Source organism: Nomascus leucogenys, chromosome 2 (genome assembly GCF_006542625.1).
Source record: "Nomascus leucogenys isolate Asia chromosome 2, Asia_NLE_v1, whole genome shotgun sequence".
Taxonomy (NCBI): Eukaryota; Metazoa; Chordata; class Mammalia; order Primates; family Hylobatidae; genus Nomascus; species Nomascus leucogenys.
In genome coordinates this window covers 148546142-148552663 of record NC_044382.1, presented here as the reverse complement: position 1 = coordinate 148552663, position 6522 = coordinate 148546142, and positions in this window count along the sequence as shown.

Genomic DNA, 6522 nt, shown 5'->3' with positions numbered 1-6522 from the left:
GTTCTTGGCCACATAGAAATAACTCGCCTGATAATTGTGAAGAACTAGAAACAAGCAGATAGAACAGAAAGGGAATAGATACACGGACAAATGGGTGCACTGATGGATGGATTGATGGACGGATGGATGCATGGATAGATGGACCCTCCCTCGTCCTCCCCACATTTAAAGTAGACAGAGGTGCCAATAACTGCATCCCAAAGCAAAAAATGTCTCCCCCCAACCCAATATTCCACTAGGATCATGGGCCTTAATCAAATTCACCAGCTACTTTGCCCTGGTTTTCCAGTACTAGCAACTTTAACTCTCAAAGTCCCAAGGAGATTTTAGTGATCTCCCTATCTTGAGCAAGAAAAGGTTTTGAGTCATAGGCACCGTGTTCCAACAGCCTTCAAACCCAGGGCCATCATGTTGCACACTTCCAGGATGTGAATGGGGCCACACTACAGATGTCCAAGAGGTAAATGGATTCATTAGTGTTGGGCAAAGTGGTGGCCAGCCCCACCCTCTGACCCATTCTCTGGAGTAATTATTTCATCCCTTGATCTAAGTGTCTTTCCTAGTAGATCCTCAGCCTGTCATCAAATAGACTTTAGAGTGGTCTTTCCCTACCAGTACTTAGAAAAGCCAAATTTTAGAATAGGATCCCATCAATCCTTTTCAAGTGATCACTTTAGACTAAACATTATAGACTAAAGTGACCACTTGAGACCCCCAAGCTGGGGTCCTAGCAATCTGTTCACATCTTGTTTTCTACCACCTGCCCCTCTGGTCTCTGCTGCCAGAATTTTGCAGATGATGTACTTGCTGGGCCAATCACTGGGCCATGGAGGGATTCCATGGGGACCTCAAGCCCTCGGTATTTATGCAGGGACTTCTGAGCTCAAACAAGACAATGCTCATACTAAGTGTAAGGAACAATTTAAAATAACCTTCTCAGAACATCACCAATCATAATGTGTAAAACTCCTTTGGATCCTGGTTCAAACAAACCATTTATTTTTTAAAAATATGTTTCAGTCAAGGAACTAAAAAGTGACTGGATATTTGAGGATGGCAAGTGGATACTGTCATTTTTTACATATGATAATGGTATTGTGACTATTTTTAAGAGTTTTTCTCTTTTAGAGATACATACTGAAATATATGTAGATGATATGATAGCTGGGATATGCCTCAAAATAAACCAGTATGGGTGAAAGAGGTAGAGAGAAGTGGGTGGAGTAGAGACAAAACACATCCGCTGACAGTTGTTGAAGGTGGGTGACAGTTACATAGGGCTTCAGTGCACTGCTCTGTCCATTTCTGTATATGCTTGAAATTTTTCATAATAAAAAGTTAAAAAGTAATTTCAGGCATCTCAGGCATCTCATTTGAGATTCTGGAGTCTCCTTATTGCAAGCAAGTAGATATATCTACATTAGCATTTCCCAGTTGCAGAAAACTTAATTGCATGATGGAAAGTGTTTTAAAATGTCTAGTTCCACCAAAAATATACAAGAAAATCAAGCTCTGTACACAATGCCAAGCAAGCTAAAGAAAGTGATGTTCCATCAAACCACAGAGATCCAGAAAGTATCCATTTATGCTGAAACTAAACAAAGTTTCAGTAACATCACTGCCCAAGCCAAAACACCATTTCTCTACCTCCTGGAATCAAAGAAGAGGTACGGTTTCTAATCAGAGGCATATGCTCAGCCCCCTTGAATGCACTTAGTAACAACAAGGACCTTAGTAATGAGGAAGTTTCTTCTCAAGTAGTCACTTTAGACTAGATCTCCATAATGTGAGCTTTCAATGTCATCCACCACTTCACGTCAATCATATTAGAAAAAAGAATTCAAGGATTCTTCCAGATAATGTTCAGAGACAGTAGGAAGTGCTTATTTCAGACCTGTTCAGTTATGGGTCTTCACAAGAAGCAAATCCATGTGAATGGAGGGCTCAGGGTATCTGACATATATTTGCCTCTCCCTCATTTATTTCTCACAAATTACTGGGAATGCATCATTGCTGCCCTCTCAGAAAAGGGAGTCTCTGATTGGTTTTACATGTCGGCATTGAAAGAGATATTTGAAATGTGTGTGTTGAATAACTCCCCTGTTCAGTGGGCATTGTATTTATTGACCGTGAGGAAGATGTCATTGGTGTGGCAGTACTATCATCTGAACATGGCTGGACACAGAACCTCTCAGAAACATTTAGCTTTAGTCTCCACTTCTGTCCAGCAGGACTCAGTAAGGGAGGCAGACTTGTATAGTAAGCCGAGCTCAGCCTGGGAGTTTGGACCTGGCTCTGAAAAAAAGACACACCACCCGAATATCTCCAGGTGTGTCCCTGAATGTTGGCATCTCTTCCCCTGCCCCTCTGTAGTCTCTGACACTCCCTACCCTAGTCAGCTGTGGGTCCTGAAGACCTTCAGCCATAGGCTACAGCTATGTCCCATCCCAACTTCAACGCCACCCCAGTATCCTGAGCAATAGAGGCCTGCATCCAACAGTGGGATGTAAGTTTCCTTGTGTTTCTAAGCCTACGATCAGGCATGGTGGCTCTTGGCACCGTATGTTCTCCAAGCTCTTCCCCAGCCTCACGGGCTTTGCCTGGTTAGGTTTCTGCCTTTACTACCCTATTCAAACTCTCTATCAGTGGGTCTCCGCCTGAAGCATGCGTCAGAATGAGTTGAGGGCTCTTACAACTCAGATTGCCAGCTCTACTCCTCAGAGCCTCTGATTCAGTAGAATCTGCATATCTAATGAACACCCAGGTGATCTTGATTCTGCTGGTCCAAGGGCTACCTTTTGCGAACCTGTTGTTGAGCTCTTTTTGAACCTGGAGCCTTTTCCTGAATGTCAACCTCTTTGGTTGGTACTCTCTTCCTCCTTAGCTTGATTTGGAGTCATTATCAAGATCATTAGCCTGACTCAGCTTCAAGACCCCTGCTGGCTCATGTTGAGATCTCTACTTAGACACCATATTAGCATGGTCATGAACCTTGAAAAAGATAAAATTTTCCATACTTTCTAGGACATTGTGATTTGAGTTGTTTCTACAGCCTCAGTGCCTATCCTAGGATCGCACTAAATTTTCTTAGTTCCTGTCCCACCCACCACCAGTGTTCTTCCTACCCTGCAGCTCCAATGCTGAGGTCCCAACCCTACACAACGAAGCTGACGGGATAGTGTTCCAACTCTCTGCATCCCTCTCCAATTCTCAAACCCAGATGTCAGCCTGCCAACCTGGCTCTAGTGCCTGCACTGCTGATTCATCTTGTGTTTTATTATTATTATTAACAACAATAATTATTATTTACTCTTCCAGGACAGAGAAGGCCTCAATTCAAGCCTAGCTGTATAAATGACTACCTGGGAGGAATTTGGCCAAATGTCTTTACTCCTCTTAGCCTCAACACTCAAATAACCTGTAGAGGCCTAGGTTTTCCCTGCAGATATCCTGATTCCATAGGACTGAGAGGTGACCAAGGTTTTGACATTTCCTCAAAGCTTTCTTGGTGATTACAATGCACAGTCAGGGCTGATAGCCCCTGGTCCAGGCCTCGTTTCACAAATACAGAGACCACGACTGCGATAACAGTGACATGCAGGAACTTCACTGAAATCTGGTGCTGGGATTCTGGCCTCTCAGTCCCTAGTTGAGAGATCTACATGGAGATGGACATAGATGCCACCATCCCGCTCCTAGTCAGAGCTGAACCAGAGCAGTCGTTATCCAGCAGGGCTGGGCCACAGAATCACCTGTGGAGCTTGTTAAATGGAGATTTGGAGCCTTACCCCAGACTCCTGCTACACGGAGGTCTCCAAAGGGGTTAAGAAGAGACAGGAGCTCTTCCACTGGCAAGAGTGTGCTTTCGGTGTCCTCCAGTGAGCATCCTCCAGGCTGCAGCACGTTCCTGCTGTGAGCTGGGTCAGTATCCTGGCTCTGACTTTACCCTCCCTTCTCTGGCTGTGATGCTCTGATTAAATCTCACATCTGATTCTGACTTGGGCTCCAGTTTTCACATTCTTCTTAGCATCTTGGCTTAGGATCTTCATCTTCTCACTCTTTCTTCCCAGCTTCCCCAAATGTGGGGTTGGTGCCTCCCTTACAGAGGACCGGATTCTGTCATTGCTGGGCAAACCTTCAGAGGGTTCCCCTCCCCACACGAAAACAACCCAACTTGTCTGCTCAGAGGCTTGCAACTGAACTCATTATACACACTATTAGCCATAAAGGCTTCAGAGGCTATTAGAGAGAAACAAAATTTCCCCCAGTGGCTTCCATAGATGGTCTGAAATATTTATCATTGTCCTCAAACAACAGTAAGTCACAGGGACACATAATTTGGCCCCTGGCTGCTCAATGGTTTATTTATGTCATTTATTGAGAGCTTTTTAAAGAATTGTTCTTCCCAGACAGCCTAATGCACTGATGGAAACACATTTTCCACTTTCAAAAATCAGAATCACACATCATTGTCCAGTCGATATGTTCCTATTCTTTTATGGAGGCTAAAAGTTGTGCTGATTGAGAGAGAAAAGTGATGTGTGTGTGTGTGTATCAAAATCCTCCCATGCTTAGGGAGGGTCAGCTAGGGTTCTGCTATCTTTCAGTAAAATGTGGCAATTTATTTGTGGAAATCCCATTATAGCTAATAGGAGTTAAAAACCATTTAAAAAGATAAGGATGTCTAGCCATTTCAAGATTATTTTGTGAAACACGCCCTGCTAAAAAAGGCATGAATTTTGCAAAGAACATCACAAATCTACTCATACCAATTCAACTCACATAAAACAATTAAAACTAAATAAATCTGATACCAATGCTAAATGCTTTTTAAAATCTCTCTTTAAATACATCAAGCTTAGAAAATCTCACTACTAGGAAAACATACACTGCACCCTTAGACATCAATGGTTATTCTCAGGCATCCCTCTTTAAGAAAAATAATTGGACAAAATTTTAAATTTATATCAACTAAGATAGTACTATAATTTATAGAAATGGAAACTTCAAACATAAAGAACTTTCAAATTGGAGTAAATCATATCCTTGGACCCATCCTGCTCAACATGGTAGCAGCATCTTAGTAAAGACATGGAAATAATGCTTTTCCAATTTATGAGGGAAACAAAACTGAGTGAAATAAGTGATCCAATAGATAATAAAATAAAGATGATTCACATTGATTTTGACAGCCCTGAAGAAACGGTACCCTTTACTAAAGTAATTCTATTCTACCTCTGGAAATTGACTCTAGGAAAATAATCTTAACAATGTTGGGGGAGGAAATAAAAAAGAAAAAAGAAAACTACAGCATAAAGATGTTCAATACAGTCTTATTTATAATAGTGGGAGCAATCATGGCATGCAAATATTGGAAGAATGCTGCAATAAATTCGAATACATTAAAGTCATCAAATATAAGGCTGTGATATTTATGAAAAGTTACATAACAAAAAATGCTTGTTTTATTACTAAGATTAAAAAAATCAGGATCTAAAATGATAGGATCAAAAGTTTTGGTTTTTTGTTTTTTTTATTTTAAGACAGGGTCTCGCTCTGTCACCCAGGCTGGAGTGTAGTGGCACGATGTTAGCTGCTTGCAACCTCCGTGTGCTCAAGCGATCCTCCCACCTCAGCCTCCCCAGTAGCCAAGACCACAGGCATGCACCACCACATCCAGCTATTTTTGTGTATATTTAATAGAGATGGGGTCTCACCATGTTGCCCACGCTAAAAGTTTTTAAATATCTAAGACACATAGGCAAAAAGTAGCTAGAAAAAGTACACCAACATGGTAGCACTTTATTCATTCTTCATTCAACACGATCATTTTCTCTTTCCACCATCTAACATGTATTAATGTTGCTTGGGCCAGCACCTAGGAGTGATTTACATTTTCTTTTACTTTCTACTTGTCTGTGATTTATAGTTTCTTTGAATACATATGCACGAGGCTGCAATTTCCTCGAGAGGACCCATTTATAATAGGATCCTCCTACTAAGCTTACAAACTAACACAGGCTCTCCACTTTCTTTGAAAATGCACGCCTTACCCCTGTCGTCAGCTCCCCAGTTATCTCAGGCTTCCTGCTTTCTCTGCTTTCCCATGATGAGGAATGCTTATATTTACCAACTGACTGCAGGCCTTATGAGCCCCACAGTGTAAGCCCACCGACAGCTGCAGACCTTCCGAGCTAGTTCTACTCTCCCCTTGATTCCCAACCCTGCCCCCTCCACCAACAAACAAGAAAATAGAAATCTCCCCAAAACCAACCATCCAATTGCAGGCACACAATCTATCAGTACCACCCTTGAAAACATCTGTAAACCACATGGGTTAACATACAGAACAAAGAAGGATGCTAATCACACAGCTTCAGAAATGCTCAGCACCCTCCAGGTCACTTAAGCTGGGGCTCTATGAGTTACAAGAAACTGAAACATTTTCAACTCAGGCTCCAGAGCACTGGCACACACTGTTCCCACTTAGCAGAATATTCTCCTCCCATATGTCCACCTGGC